The following is a 16,134-nucleotide window of genomic DNA, read 5'->3' on the forward strand; positions in this document are numbered from 1 at the left end:
CCACTCCAGTAACCAGGATTGTCGTCGCTAGAAATAGTACTTATAAGCGACTCCACTTCAGACATTTTAGCAGCCATTGTCATTACGTCAGAGAAACTTTAAGAGTATTACTTTTTTTTTTCTTTTTCCAAAATACAGTATGGAATCTAGACACCCGAGCAGATGGATTTCCAATCAGCACACGTTACACTAAACGCTAGAAAACAGGGGGATTTCTTTACGCAGTTATCAGCACACCCGGTATTCGCGTATAGAAGCCGCGGATTCTCATTTCATTCTAAACTCGCCCACCCAGGGACGCCATTAAATGTAATGGTTTGATGGGTTTACTGAGACAATTATTAATTGTAGCAGTAATCACAAGGTTGTTTGTTGGGGCTTTTAGAAAATCAATCGTCAGAACAACTAACAACGCACACACAGAGGTTCAATACACTAGATACATTTATTAATATAAATTGTGCACCAAACATATACTAGTCTGCCTGGATACGAGTGGCAGACCTTACTGTGAGGGTTATCAATATACAAGGTATATAATCCCGAAGAGATGCAAACACAAAGAGATACACAACAGAGAATATATGTCAATATAAATCGTTCGGTTACCAAATCGCTAATCAGTGTTATTACCCACTGTTACTCTAAACTCGGAAGTAAATACATTACTCATGAATTAAATTGATAACAACTTGTGTTGAGGTACAATTAAATTCTCGAGACGCAATGTAGAACATGGGGTTTACTTATCCACTGTGTATGGATTTGGAATTTCCCGGCATGAACACCAAACCAGCTGACAGGCTCTGTTGCAGCCTCTGTTCCAGCGGTTGTCCAATGGGTGTTGTCCCGGCGTCCTCTGGCTACCGGCCAACCAGTCAAGGTGCAGCTCGGAGTAGGACGGGCGGAGGAATCTGACTGCGGCGCGCAGGGCAGTCGTTGCTCCGAGGGGATCTACCAGCAGTCCGGCTGGCTGATAGAAAGTCTCTATGCACAGAGTGTGACCGCGAGTCCTCACAAGTCACTCTTGTGCCTGGGAAGAAGCTGGTTCGTTCCCGGTCCAGCACTGCTTCTGAATAAGCTATTCAGGTTGTCGACGAGGGTCCAACTGTAGGGTCCAACTGTCCAACACAAACACAATCTGTGGCGTTTAGCGTGACATAGTCTTGCAGGCATCGTGCTGTCTCACTGCAATACTATACCGCTGGAGGAAACAGTCCATCTGGCCATGAAACTCATTTGAACGTCTAGCTACAGCAACTAACAATATCATGATTTATTCAGGATGTGTGGAATCAGCACGTCCCGGAGACAGCTTCCGAAATTGTGAGCATTCTCTGGTGGTGTCCTGCAGGGCGCCTGTGGGCGTGCGTTGGTGGTATAGTGGTGAGCATAGCTACCTTCCAAGCAGTTGACCCGCGTTCGATTCCCAGCCAACGCAGTGGCGATTGGTTTCAAATGCTGTCATGAGCCTTGGATTGTGACTAGCAAAGCGAAGCCTTTTGAAAGAGCTAAAGCACTGCAAAACGGAATTGAAGGAGAATCTTACAGGGGATTCTGAGCAGTGTCTGCATACACGCAGTCCGATACGGGTGCTGAAAGCTTGAGCTACTCTCAATATCATGCTGCCTTTCCCCGGAGTAAATCTGTTACATTGAAAGAATGCTTCTAGCAGGTTCAAAAAGGGCCCCTTGTTAATTGGAGAAATCAATGATTTCGAATGAATTCTGTATGCGTTAAAAGACAGCTATACACAGAAAACATGCAGGACACTGCTCATGATGTTTCCCGAGCCGAAACACAGTGCGTTTTTCCAAGCCATCTGACAAAGCCCGCCCACTGAAAACTGCAGCAGATCGTGTAAAGACGTTCAACTTTGTAACTACTGCACGCACAGGAAGCAGAATAAATTCCTCTTTTCAAACTGTCAAATGTTTGCTTTGCGAACGCTGCAGGACATCGCACAATCTCTTTTGAATGGGGACAAACGATTTCTTATGGGGCGCAGTAAATACAGACGTTTAAAAAGCTCCACTCATGCCGACAATGCAGCATGAAGAAGCGCAACCTAACATTTGACAGACAAAAGCCGGGCGCCGCTACGAGCAATATGAAATCAAACTGACAGCACACGGCGTTTCGCGCTGACTCAAAAGTGATCTCGACAGACGCTGTTCTCTGCATAACGCTGAAAGAGCTAAAGAGCGTTTCTGTTGAGACGTAACAAGCTCGTTTCTTTCTACCATGATGTCACCATGACCAAATCTGTCTTTAAACACCTTGCTCAGTCTCTGACGAGACTGTCAAAAATTGCTTTCGCCGATTGTATTGCAAACCGGCGGAAGCGGGGTATTGGGAAAAGTTTTCAACTAGCAATAATCGCGCCTCAGCTAAACCTCACAGGCTACGATACTGCCACTGCGCAAAGCTGACGGTTGCCAGGCAACCGCGGGGATCTTATGGAAATCGTTATCAATCGTCTCATGGCATGTCGTTGCTGTAACGCTTCATATTTGTGGCCGGACACTTCCCGCCCCCCAAAGAAAAGAGCGCCAATCAGACAGGCGGAGACCGAGGACTCGCAGAGCAGACGGCCACAGTCGCCGTAATAAGAGCGATTGTGAGTGGTTTTGTTTTCTCTCTTTGACCAGCCCAGCTGTGCCCCACCCGAAGGCAGGGAAGCACAAAAATTGTATGGAACTCATTCATGCTCCTCTCCATGGAAATCTTTAGTAAAAGGCAAAAGATTTGTACGAGATGAAGAGAAACCAGAGTGCGTGGCTGGACAGCTGCAGGAGCCCAGGCTGCCTTCAAGGCCTCTGCCCTGCCGGTCGTGGTTGGCAATGCACCTGGCCTTACAAACGAGCCAGTGGGGCCCGTTCAGCTCCGGGCTCATCGCCTGCGGCTCTCGGCTTACCTGGCAGGGGAGATACCTTGATCAGCCTGTAGTTGGAGTAGTTGGATTGTTTTCTTGTTTTGTGGAAGCAGTGTTTGTTTTGCAGTTTGAGATGGCAACCTTTGGATCCCGCAAGAATGCTGTACGTTTTGAGCTTTTGGATGACCTCTTCATGGATCGTATGCAGTTCAGCAGAAAAGTGTTACAGAAGGAACTTGGCTTTGAACCTCGGCACTTGGATTTCATCTTCGCTCTCCCAGGTCAGAAAGCATTTGAGGTTGTTTTTGCTACCTATTCTCCGTTTGAACAATGTGTGGATGTGTTTGAGGCAAAAAGAGGGAAAGTTCCTGCCCTTGAGAAGATCAACTTGCAGCCTCTGACACAGAGAGAGAGGAAAACGGTGCATGTTGTTATGTTCTCGGAACTGGCAAAGACGGAGGACATTCACACCTGGCTTAAGCAGTACTGCACCGTCCACCATGGAACTGAGGTTAGAGATGTTGACGGTATAAAAACAGGAGCAAGGAAATTCGAGGTTCGCTTGCTACCGGACAATGTCAATGGAGGCTTAAGGCACCTGCCCTCTACAATCCAGCTGGGCGCCTGCAATGGCTATGTGTTTTATGTGGGACAACCAAAGGTGTGTCGGCGCTGTGGTGCTGTGGGACACCTGGCATCGTCCTGCACTGTGAAATGCTGCAAGACCTGTGGCAAACAGGGACATTTAGCCTTTGACTGTTCAATGCTGCCAAAGTGCAATTTATGTGGCTCGGAAGGACACGTTTTTAAGAACTGCCCTCACACCTACGCCAATAAACTCAAAATGAGAAAGGATGAGGCAGTGCTTGTTTCAGCCAAACCGGCCCGAAAAGCCAAAGCAAACAACAAGTCAAACAAAGAACCCTTGTTGGACAAAGAGTCTCAGCCTCCAGCCAGGATCAGTCCTGCTGTGGCTCCGGGGCCGGTGGAAGAGAAATCCACTACGCCCCCACAACCGCAGACTGCACCAGACAAGCACGAGGGTTTGAAAACCCCCGAGAACAGCGAGGACCCCTCCCCCACTCCTGCTCCTCAGAACGAGGGCCAGTGTGGGGCCCCCAGGTGGAGCGGGTCCAGCGACGATACCCAGGATTCAGCGGAGCTGCTTTTCTCAGACTCTGCAAGTGCTACAGATGCCCTCCTCTCCTCCATCCAGTCCATCACGGAGGATCTGCAACAGCTGGTTGGTGAGGGGGAAGAGGAGACTGGTGCATCGGCTCCACCCCTTTCCCCTCAGTGCTCCCAGGAGCTGGACTTGAGGAAAAGGAAAAATGACTCTGTTTTCTCCCCGAGCGAGGAGGAAGGAGAGCATGGCGATGGGGACAGCTGGAACCCCTCCACCCCTCCTTCTACCCCCTTCCTTGAAATGGACTCCGTGAATGCTTTTACTGCTGCCACCCTGATGAAGGCTCATTCAGAGGATGGCTGGCAGGAAATTGGTAAGAAGAAAAAGAAAAAGAAGAAGGTAACTGGTGAGACCGAAGAGAAATGTGTTTTGTAAAGACTGGTTCCACTTTCTTATGTAATATGGCTCTAAACATAATTTCTCTTAACACCAGAGGTATCAATGACAGAGTTAAATGCCAGTGTGTCTTTGATTACCTCCAGCAGAGAGAGGGAGATGTGTTGATGTTGCAGGAGTGTGCTTTAGCCTATCAAGAGAGGTATAAAAGCTTTGAAGATAGGTGGGATAAAGGGCCTTCTGTTTGGTCAGGGGACAATAACAACAGAGCCTCTGGCGTGGCCATTCTTTTCAAAGGATGGGCTTTCAAATTGAAAAGTATTCAGAGGGTCATAGATGGCAGGTTGCTGTGTGTGAATGTGGAATGGGGCACCGTTAACCTGCGGCTAATCAATGTGTATTGTCCTACTGACGTGGGAGGAAGGGTGGAGCTACTCAAGGCACTCTCTCCCCTATTGTTAAGTAACACAGACGTGATAGTGGGAGGGGATTTTAATTGTATCTTAGAGCACACAGACAGGCAGTCTAGCTCTCCGATAAAATTGGATTCCAGCTCACTGGCCCTGCAAAACTTAGTTCAAGACTTTAAACTCTCAGACACATATAGATGTATATATCCCACAACAGCAGGATATACATGGTCAGGGAGGAATAGCAGCTCCAGAATTGACTATTGCTTTGTCTCAGAGAGAGTGAAAGCTGTTGGGGTCACTCTTCAGCCTGTCTTCTTCTCAGATCATCAGGCTTTAGGGTGTAGAGTGGAACTCCAGGGCGGGACTGTCTTTGGCCCAGGCCTCTGGAAACTCAACACAAAGCTGCTAGAGAACGAGGGGGTAGTATCCCGCTACAAGGAGAAACTATCACAGTGGCTGTCCTTGCAGTGTCTGTACGGGTCAGTAGGAGAGTGGTGGGAGGAGGTGAAGATGAGGACAAAGGCCTTTTTCATGGCTGAGGGAAGGAAGGCTGCTGCCAGACGGAGAGGAGTGCTAGCCAGGAAACAGAGGCAGCTGCAGCGTCTCTACACGATGCTGCACAGTGGCTTCGATGTGCTCGAGGATATCACCCTTTTAAAAAAGGATATCCGGAGCATAGCCGTTGAAAGTAGTCGAGGAGTGCTGTTAAGAAGCAGAGTGCAGTTCTTGGAAGAAAATAAGAAGTGTACTCGCTTCTTTTTCAGGAAAGTGGTAGGCTCCAAGTCTGTCATGGAAAGTGTAGTTGATGAGGAGGGACGAGAGAGAACAGAGCCGAGTGCTATCCTCTCCTGCACCGAGGCCTTCTACTCAAGACTGTGCAGCTCTACAGAGTTAAAGGATGAAGAAATTCATTTTTTTACCTCAAAGCTAGAAAACGTTTTGAGTGAAGAAGATAGGGAAGTACTTGAGAGGGATTTGACAGTAGAAGAGCTGAGACAGGCTATGGAGAGCTTACAGAAGGGGAAAACTCCGGGTGCTGACGGGCTCCCTAAAGAATTTTATTGCACCTTTTGGGATCTGCTTCAGGATCCGCTACAGCTCCTATTCGAGGAAAGCTATAAGACAGAATTGATGCCTGACTCCTTAAGAGAAGGCACTATCTCTCTCTTGTTTAAGAAAGGAGCAAAGAATGACATAAAGAACTGGAGACCCCTCAGCCTGTTAGGCGTGGACACTAAGATCCTGTCCAAAGCCCTTTTCCTGCGCCTACAAAATGTAGTGGCCTCACTGGTAGGGAAAGAACAGACTTGTGGGATAGCAGGACGCCTGATGAGCGACAACCTGGCCTTGTTGAGGGATGTCTGTCTGTACTCTGAGGATCGCTCCCTCCCTCTGTGCATTTTAGGTGTAGACCTAGAAAAGGCCTTTGACCTCCTAAACCGGCAGTACTTTACATCGGTACTTGAGCACATGAAGTTTGGCCCCATCATGAGAAAGTGGATTAACCTGCTGTACACAGGTAGCAACAGCAGAGTAATGGTTAATGGCAATAGATCACGCCCCTTTGAAGTCTGTTCAGGGGTGAGGCAGGGCTGCCCATTATCCCCCTTGTTATTCGTTTTGGCTATGGAGCCCTTAGCCTGTGCCTTGCGCCAGGATCAGGCCATTAATGGGATACCAGTGCCTGGAAGTGGGGGAGGAGAGGTAAAGACATCTCTATACATGGATGACGTCACCCTACTCCTCTCTGACAATGCCTCAATTAGCAGAGCTCTGCAGTGCTGTGATCGGTTCTCTTTGGCTTCCTCTGCAAAAATTAACACATCTAAGAGTGAGATTTTTTATCAGAACTGGAGGGAGCCAAAAGAAGGACATGATCTCAGGCTGCAAGAGAAGATAATTAATTTACAGGTGCCATTCCCCGGCATTGTGGCCATTGTCGGTGCTCACACGCGATAAGATAAGGCGGAGGAGAGCGGGGCATGCCCAGCGCCAGACATTCAAGGAGGGGGCAGTGTGAGGTGAGGTGAGGTGAGGTGAGGTGCGACACGCCGGAGCCCCGACGCAGCTAATGCAGAGCAACTGTTGGACTGGCATCGAAAGGACGTGTGCGCACGGAGCGAGCCTTCCCTGCGGCGGAGCGCGGGAACTTTCTCCCACCTCCCGCTGCAGGAGTTGTGTGCGCTGCAGCGGTGCCGAGAGAAAAGCACAGAAGGCAGCAGGCTCTGGAGAGCAGGTAAGAGACGGAGCCTTGTGGGCAGGCGAGCAGGCCCGTTTTTTGGAAATTGCTGAAAAGGTTTGTTCGGTGTGTGGCAGGCGCACGTCGCGAGCTTGCGTGGCGATCTGCCGGTCTGGAGTTATGCAAATGAGGCCGAATTGCATCCCGGGACATGCTGCGAATGCGCAATGGCGACTGCAGATGTGTAGGAAACGGCGCGCTCGTTTTCTCGTTTTGCCCACACTTTTGAGTGTTAGTGTGGCGTGTGAGTGTGCGAAAGAGTGGGCCCAGCAGGAGGCGGTGGCGTGCGGGGCGAGGAGGTGGCCTAGGCTGCGCAATTTGTGCTGTGGGTGCGGGCCTCTTGCAACTTGGTTTATTTGGTTTATTTATGGTTCGCATAAATAAAACCGGAAAAGAGGAATTTATTCTGCTTCCTGTGCGTGCAGTAGTTACAAAGTTGAACGTCTTTACATGATCTGCTGCAGTTTTCAGTGGGTGGGCTTTGTCAAATGGCTTGGAAAAACGCACTGTGTTTCGGCTCGGGAAACATCATGAGAAGTGTCCTGCATGTTTTCAGTGTATAGCTGTCTTTTAACGCATACAGAATTCATTCAAAATCATTGATTTCTCCAATTAACAAGGGTCCCTTAAAGGATGAGTCAAAGTAACGTCTAATCGGATTAGTTTCCTTTGAGCTGGTTCAGAGTTTGCTCAAGAGTTTACCTTTCACAGATGCGCAAAGAAGAATGTTGGGGGTGCATGCTTCAAGGCGCCTTACAGCTGTAGGGAGTGATTTGAGACGATTCGTGGCGTGTGCTCGTTCCCATATACCGTACGCCCCGGGGTGCATTGCCAGGATGACGTACAATACTGCTTGGGCACGTAACGGCATTATATGCAAGTGCGGGACGTGAGGGTTTTCGTTTGTTCTTTTTGTTTTGCTCTGCTTTGCTTTGTTCCGTGGTCAAGAGGCGTAAGGTAAGTTGTAATCCAGGGAGTACACTGGTGGCAAACAGTCCAAGGTGAGAGGTGAGGTCCAAAGTCGAAAAGGCAGAAGGGGAGTCCAATATCCAGAATAAAAGAAGTAATGGAAAAAACGCCAGGTAGAGCTCTCAAGGAGTAGACTCAATACCAGCGGGAAGCAGGTAAAGATGGTAAAAATAGCACTGCGTACCGCACGGTGGAGTGTGTGCAGGTGGGTTAACTCGTGCGGCGGCGTTTGTTAATAATCACCCGCTGCTGGTGCTGATTAGATTGCTTAAGAGTTGGTCTTAACTGCCTGGCGGTCATGACAAGCTCCTCTTTAAGCTGTGGTTTAGTTTTGCATTCATGTGTTTCTAGAGCAGTTATTTATGGGGGTGGGTGGGTCTTTCACAGAGGCTCAGGACAAATCCCCTGCATGAAAGTCTACTGTGTGCGTTCAAACAGTCACAGGTCAAGAGCCAGGCAGGAGGACAATGGACAGAAGAAGCAACAAACTAAAAATAAAAGAACGAATATGAAAAAGCCACCATCTTTTTCTTTTTGACATTTTCCGACTTTCATGCAAGCCAGGACAAAGTTGCTCGTAGCTACTTGTGGATTCAAATACTCTATCGAGTGCTTTGATGAGTTTTTGCAATTTGATTGTCGTCCTGTCAGCCTGTTTCTGTTTTTTTTTTTCAATCTAGGGATGGAAAGTATGAGGGAAATGATGGAGCAATCAATAACCGCTCCGGAAAAATGGCAGAAAGAAATGGTCCGTCACTAAGGACATTTGTGAAGCAGAGGAGTGACATCACCACAAAGGCGACACATTCTGCTGATGGTTTTGGTGAATAATGATTGAGGCGCGTTAAGAGAAAGGTAGCTGTGTCAGCATGCGTAGGCTGCAAAGGATCAAGCAAAGGTTTGCTCCATGCTGAAAAGAGAAGAAAAGAAGCACAACGTTTCGACTGTGGAGCCTTCTGCGCCATTTTCTTTAGCGGTGATGATGTTTACATTGGAAAAACTGAGACATGCGTCTCTGGGTGGGCTTGAACCACCAACCTTCCGATTAATAGCCGAATGCGCTAACCGATTGCACCACAGAGACTGACGGCCGCTTGAGCTCCCTACATTTGCAGGTTTATGGTCAAAGAAAACAATCACTTGCACTTCTTGCAGCCGGCAATCTTTTTCCACTGACAACCAAGAAATGGATTTCATCTTTCACAAGCTGTATGGATTTCTTCAAAAACAAGTTATTCCAGAAAGGAAATGAATTCTTGCATTAAACTGAACCAAGCTGTACATGTTTGTCTGAAATGAGACATTCGGCACAACAAGACACGGAGAGAGGCACCGCTGGTATTCAGACCCAGGATCGCCTGCTTACTAGGCAGGCACTTTAAGCCACTAGGGAACAGCGCCAGCAGAGCACCGCCCTTTTACAGACACTTGGACACATCTGTGTTCGGTGTGCACTTAACCTGCTCTCTGAGCCCGTTGCCTCCGTCCCATTTAATAGCAGAACTGACGCCAAGAGAAATGATGAGAAATGGCATTTATCGGGCACTTTTCATGTCCAAGGAGCTCAATGCCCTTGACACCTCCCATTCTTTGGCGACACCATTTTTTCTTTTAATTTCTATACTTATTGATAGAATAAAAACGATATGTCATGTACTGTAAGGGAAATGTCTCTTTTCATGGGGAAAGCTAGCACCAGCAAATGTTGTGTTTAGAAGAAGTGATTTAACATGACACGTGACCTAATTTACCGGAGCAAAAGCTCACCCAGCAAGCCCTGCTTTACTTCTACAGGAGAGAAGTACTGTAGAGTCTGCAAGATGTTCAGCTGGGTAGCTACGTCAGCATGCCTCGGCTGCAAAGGAACAAGTAATAGGTTTATTGCATGCTGAAAAGAGAAGAACGGAAACACAGTGTTTCGGCTGTGAGGTCTTCTCACACCTGAAGAAGCCTCACACCTGTAAAAGGCTCCATGGTTTTCTTTCTTCTCTTTTCAACATGGAATACACCTATTGTCTGCAAGATGTGACAATTTCATGGTGTTTTGGAAGAAAACCTTTTTTCTTTGAATTCAAAATCAATCGGAATTTCAGCACGACACATCAACACTTTTTCTTTTTTAAGGAGATGATATTTTAAACCTGATAAAAATAGTAGGAAACACAAGTTTCTTGCTGTGAAAATTTAGATGGGGAAGTGTACTACTAGTAGCAGTGTAGAGCTCTCTGTGGTGGAGTGCAAGCACATGTTCTATGGGCCAGTGGCGTAATGGATAATGCATCTGACTTCGGATCAGAAGATTGTAGGTTCGAATCCTGCTTGGCTCGTGTGGCTTTTAAACCTCTCAGGTTCCTCGGTAACAGGTTGCTGTCATGTATATGAACTATAGAAAAGCATTTGCCACAACCCGTAAATTAGCACGCAAGTGCGGGCTAGTTAACACAGAACTGTATGGAGATCATCTCCAGCTCCGAGCTCAATTGCAATGAAAAAACATGCAGAACAGAACTGGAGAGCAGCTGAATTTGTGCTCGGTAGGGTGGGGAGGACTCAGCATTGCTATTGTTCTAATTGGCATAAACTGCAGGGAATCTGAATCAGAACATGTCAGTTAGTTCGATCATTGCGTCAATATGTAGGCCACGTTAATATAGAATTATTAGTTTGTCTGTCTCGTCTTTGTATATAGCTGAATGTCCCTGACAATTTCATGTTAGTTTTTAAGAACGACATTGGTGCTAATATATACATATATAGCATATAAGGAACACGTAAAAGTTTAGTCCATGCTGAAAAGATAAGAAAACCGCCACAACGTTTCATCTTGGAATAAATCTTTACTTGTTGTTTTGCAGCCTACCCATTCTGACCTAACTCCTCCCTTGAAATTCCCTAACAGATAAGGGTACGTAACGGCTCATGCGATGCTCAGTTGCAATTTGTCCCAAAACAAACAAGAACAGCAGCTGAGGGTTTGAGTTTGAACATGCACTGTATTAAAGCAGCTTTTATTTCCATTGATAAATGCTAGATATTCCTACAGAGATTCTCCAGGTGTGTAAGCGATTCCTGTTTCTGTTTCTATTTCTGTTTCATATATATAAACAGTATATATATATATGTTACATGTGTCTCTGCAATAGTATAAATGTGTTATACACTATCAGGGGCTGCTTTTTTGTGCACCTCATCTACAACAAGGGATTTTTTTTCATTTATGTTTGTGGACCTTCACCATTTGAGGAAGTGAGTTAGATAAGAAAGTTACAGGTATGGTGAGCAATGACTGACAAAGGCACGTACTGCGTATTCCTTACAGAAGTGTAAGCAATTTGTTCTAAAAAACACCGGCTAAAGTCCAACATCGTTAGCAATCTTATTACTTAAACAGAATTAACATCAATAAACTGTAAGGTGCTGGTACATGCGAGTAGATTTGATCTTCTATTAAACAAAAATGCAATTACAGCTCTAAAAGGTCAACCTAGACTTCTGTAACAGATCAGTTCAGATCATCGCTGTTCCTCTGACCTTGTGAGTCTTTGGAATTTTAAAATTGTATTTTGCTTGCCTTTCATGTGGTCTGTGTACAAGTCACTGTGGCGTATGCGGTCCTACACAGCCTTGCTATAGATGTGACGAGCCTCCGCTATGTTGCAATGGAGAACAGGTTCAGTAGGGAGCTGCCGAGAAAATTCAGCTGGAAAGCTCGTTGCAGAAAAGCATCGGTATCTGTGTCCAGCTGCAAAGCGTCCTTCGTGGGTGCTGAAGAATCGATTTCACAGGCTGCGGGTCCAGACGATTTAGAGTGTTAAAGGTCCCAGCGAAAACGAAACGGCGCTGGTCCTTTTACACGCACGCACGCAACCAAATGCAAAGGACGCCGTAGTCGGCAGGATTTGAACCTGCGCGGGGAGACCCCAACGGATTTCAAGTCCGTCACCTTAACCACTCGGCCACGACTACAGCGAGCGCCACGGCCGCTGCCTTCTTGCTACAATCGAACAGGGAGTGCGAGGCGGCGGCGGCGGCGGAGGCAACTTTTTTCAAGTTCGCTCTCCGTTTAAGAAACCTTTTACGCCATACGTGCAAGCACACACACACACACCTCAGAGGACTTAAGGGTGGCTTCAAGTTGGAATGATAAAGTCTCCCCGTTCGGACATGAAAACAGAACGTTCTTAGACAGAAAGCAATCAACAACGGAGACATGTGGACGACGATTTTAGTCACTGCACTTTGAATAGCATTTTTACTCCAGTTACAGGAGATGCACCAATGGCCCTTGACCTACGCTCTTACCAATGCCTTGAACATTCAAACAAAACAGCCCTAAAGTCCTGCGGTTTAATATAACGCTGTTACGTGTCGAGGCAGTATTTGACTCCGTCCTACCGTTGAGACACGGGGCGTACAGATGCAGCTATTCAAAACAAGCGGGCGATACCACATTATTTTGCGGTGCGCTTTACGCAGTCTACCACGAGTTACCGTAAATTCTCCTATAAAACCGCAATTAAAATAATAGTATCCGGAATTTCTGCAAGGTGGAGCTAATAAAGCTCAACCTCTCATGTTTGAGCTGTCGCCATCAAAGTCTTTAACGAAGATATTACTAATAGTATTAATAATGAATGACCTTGGACAAGCTGTAAACTCAAAGTAGTGCCCTGGTCCACATTCTTTTTTTCATTGACCGTCTTTGTAAAAGTAACACCACAGCATTTCGCAATCACGCATTTGTTTCCAATCATGCAAAGTACAGTAATTTTTGAGAATCTCCGATTCACCATGCCTTTCACATGCTCATAAAAGAGATTGATTTAGGAACATAAACATATTACTGTATGCAAACTGTACTGTATACAGTATGTATATGTACATGTATATTTAATGTCTTTACTGTGCCCGTTTAAGCATTGAATATTTATATGGAATTTTACCACTGAAGGGAAATCTTAGTACCTGAGCATAAAAAGAATAGGAGCATACTGTAACACGTGTGAAGGCCATAAACGATATTAATTTTGGAACTTAAACATACAGTATATGGCTGGTCTCGGTACTTTAAAGAAAACATACACACCAGTATTCCATTTCTCCCTAAACATTTTAAGCATCGAAGTCTTTAACTAACGTGATACTGGAGTCAACAAGCTCCGGTACAAGAATTTGATTAAAAGGGAATATAATATGGAATCGCGTATTTAAAGAAATTAATAACGATATAATTATACTCATGTACCGCAACACAAGAATTGTTACATAATGTTTCGTAGGGCTTTTTCGACACTCTTTGTGTGACCTTGCTGGTGGTGCTGTGGGTTAGCTTCCTGACTTCTACATCACATGTTGTGTTTTTGAATCCTGCTGGAGCCGTTACTTTTTTTTAATAAACATTTTTTTAAAAAAATACAATGTTTCCCTGGCTCAGAGATTAAATAAAACTTCACTCGCACCAAACAAATTTATATTTCTAATTATCATAACATGATCAAATTTAAGTCATTTTAATAACAATGAATAGTCACCTAGGCGTTACAATATAAACATTTATATTGATTTAAAACCCATAAATAAAGCTGATACTGTTTAGACTTTTAATTATTTAAAACTGTATTACAGCAGCACAATGCACAATGCAACGTAATAATAATAATAATAATAATAATAATAATCATAATAATAATAATCATAATAATAATTGCTTACATTTATATAGCGCTTTTCTGGACACTCCACTCAAAGTGCTTTACAGGCAATGGGGACTCCCCACCAATGTGCAGCATCCACACATAAATCGCTATCTTTGTCTTCCGTGTAATAATGTTCACCTCTCTGTCCAGCAATTTAACAATAGTAATAATAATGAACTTTATTGTATATGGCGCCTTAAAAGCTGGCTCCTCAAAGCGCTTTACAGGATAAAAACAATAACAACAATACTGTTAGGCTGGGCAAACGATTTTTTTTAAAGAAATACAAAATGAGATATAATGATGTGTTCCGGCTTAGACATTAATGAAGAGCATAACACGTGGGTGGCCAGCGGGAGTGCTGGCTGTGACGGATTAAACCGGTTTCACAGGTATTTTCACAGTAGAAGGGGACCAGATTTCCAGCGAAAGACACCTTCCCCCCTCAAAAACCAAGGAAGTACAGTACTTACTAGTTAAGAAAGCCAGGCTCCTCAACGAAATCGCTTTAACATGCTAATGCGATGGTGTTACAGTCCGGGCGTGGCAAGCTTCTAATGTCAACCCGACTATGGCGAATGGAACCCTTCTTTTATTGGAAGAAAATGAACATATTCTAGTCCTAAATGAATTAATAGCAAACATGGTTTACATAAAAGACATTTTTCCAAGAAAGTTTAGCCTTTGTCACTAATGAAACCACTAAATAAAGACATAAATAAAGAAATCCCCTGGAGCAACATTCACAGGTTAGACAGGAGGTTCAGCTGGACGCTGAGACTACTGCGCTGTGGACACACCTGATCCCAGATGCCGATTCCCTCTGCTGTGACCCAGGGAACCTGCAGTCAGGTAACATTATTTCTCACAACTACCAGGTAGTGAGTGAGATTGACCTGATTGTTCCTGCCTCAACGGCAGGGTTGCCAATACACCCAGTCCCCCAGAAGGGACAGGGAATGAAAGCCGAGCCGGTTTTCTTACAGCCACCAGCTCAGTTTGTCAGTCTGAGTCTGACCAACAGTGGTTCAGCACCAACCACTGGAGCTGGATGGGCAAGCCACCTGACTGTTAGTGCAGAACATGGAAAAGGGGGGTGTCAGAATCCCCGCCTGCACTGACATGGGCCTGGTGGGTGATGGTGAGTTCAAAGACAGTGAACTAGCTATCCCAGTGCTGGGGCAGCTCCCTGAACCCCTAGAGAGGGAAGGGGGGAGCGAGCAGGTGTCCTACACCCACGCCCAGCGAACGATTGTAAACATGCCGATAGAGGGATTCCTCAATCAGGAAGTGTGCAGGGTGGACCTGAACAGTGAGAATGGAGTAACAATCCCAGATCCCTCAGGTGCTCCAGATGACCACTAAGCCAAGGGTCAGGCATGCTCCACCGCTGCACCACCCCCTGCAGGGTTCCTAGAGCACAGGCATGAACAAATCGAAAAAGCAGATGTCCTGGAAATGGAGGAGCAGCATCAGCAGCTGCGTCAGATCTCCTCAGATTTCCAGGATGTTGGTGCCCAAGATGCCACATGGCATACTGAGAAAGAGACCATGTACATGCTGCGCCAACTTAGAAAGGCAACAGTCACTCAGAAGGAGATGACTGGGATCAGCCACCCGAAAAGACTTTTGGGAGGACTGATTGCTGCCGCCACTGTTGTGTGTTTGCTATTTCTGATAGGTTTGCGTGCTACTGGCCCCAAGGAGGCCATAGTACAGCATGGTAACTTGACACTGTACAGTCTGGAACCAGACAACATAAGACCAAACTTGAGGTCGTGGATGCCTTCAGGTGCCACACTATTGAATTGGATAGAAATCCAAGAAACAGTAAGCCCTCAGGAGGTACAGGTAGTTAGTTTGCTTTAATGGAACAAACCTCCAAACCACCCTGGCAGGTGCCCAACACAGGTGTCATGGTTCATCAGGGGGGCTGGGAACAGGAACCGGTGTTATTGTAACACTGCTGCTGGGAAGCTGGATCATGGCTGACAATGTACTCTGAATGCAGTACTCTTACATCAAGATGTACTCCGGGTAGCACAAATGAGTCAAAGTTAGCATTTCAAAAGAAAGGAAGTTACTTCTTCCCCAAATATCTGCCTACAGAGGTATCAGATACTGACAGTGAACTTCCTGATTTGTAATGCCTAGACTGAGATGATGTCTCCTACCGTGTTTATACATACTCCAGATGTTTTTCATCCTGTTTGTTCCCAATGCTGGTTCCGGTATGAATTCTCGAGGAGAAATGTGGACATTTAAGGTTAATGTTCTAATGACAGGGGACATCACTTAACTCTGTTTTGTTTTGAAGGCAACAATGTCTCAGGACCTCGTGACCTTCAAAAAGGGGGGATATGTAGAGGCAATGCTTGTTAATAAGACAGAAATAAGTGTTGCTGTGCTTTCCCAAATGA

At 45.9% G+C, this 16,134-nt stretch overlaps 5 non-coding genes across 5 annotated transcripts; 1 reads left to right on the forward strand and 4 right to left on the reverse strand.

The window, feature by feature from the left end:
• Nucleotides 1-2,288: 2,288 nt before the first annotated feature.
• Nucleotides 2,289-2,430, reverse strand: LOC138236138 (U4 spliceosomal RNA). Its single transcript, XR_011188532.1, has one exon. It is a non-coding gene; the product is annotated as a U4 spliceosomal RNA (small nuclear RNA).
• A 230-nt stretch (nt 2,431-2,660) lies between these two features.
• On the reverse strand, nt 2,661-2,777 carry LOC138236090 (U5 spliceosomal RNA). Its single transcript, XR_011188490.1, has one exon. It is a non-coding gene; the product is annotated as a U5 spliceosomal RNA (small nuclear RNA).
• Nucleotides 2,778-9,028: 6,251 nt separating this feature from the next.
• Nucleotides 9,029-9,102, reverse strand: trnan-auu (transfer RNA asparagine (anticodon AUU)). Its single transcript has one exon. It is a non-coding gene; the product is annotated as a tRNA-Asn (tRNA).
• Nucleotides 9,103-10,272: 1,170 nt separating this feature from the next.
• Nucleotides 10,273-10,345, forward strand: trnar-ucg (transfer RNA arginine (anticodon UCG)). Its single transcript has one exon. It is a non-coding gene; the product is annotated as a tRNA-Arg (tRNA).
• Nucleotides 10,346-11,902: 1,557 nt separating this feature from the next.
• On the reverse strand, nt 11,903-11,984 carry trnas-uga (transfer RNA serine (anticodon UGA)). Its single transcript has one exon. It is a non-coding gene; the product is annotated as a tRNA-Ser (tRNA).
• Between the last annotated feature and the right edge of the window lie 4,150 nt (nt 11,985-16,134).

The sequence above is a fragment of the Lepisosteus oculatus genome, unplaced genomic scaffold, assembly GCF_040954835.1.
Source record: "Lepisosteus oculatus isolate fLepOcu1 unplaced genomic scaffold, fLepOcu1.hap2 HAP2_SCAFFOLD_87, whole genome shotgun sequence".
Classification (NCBI taxonomy): Eukaryota; Metazoa; Chordata; class Actinopteri; order Semionotiformes; family Lepisosteidae; genus Lepisosteus; species Lepisosteus oculatus.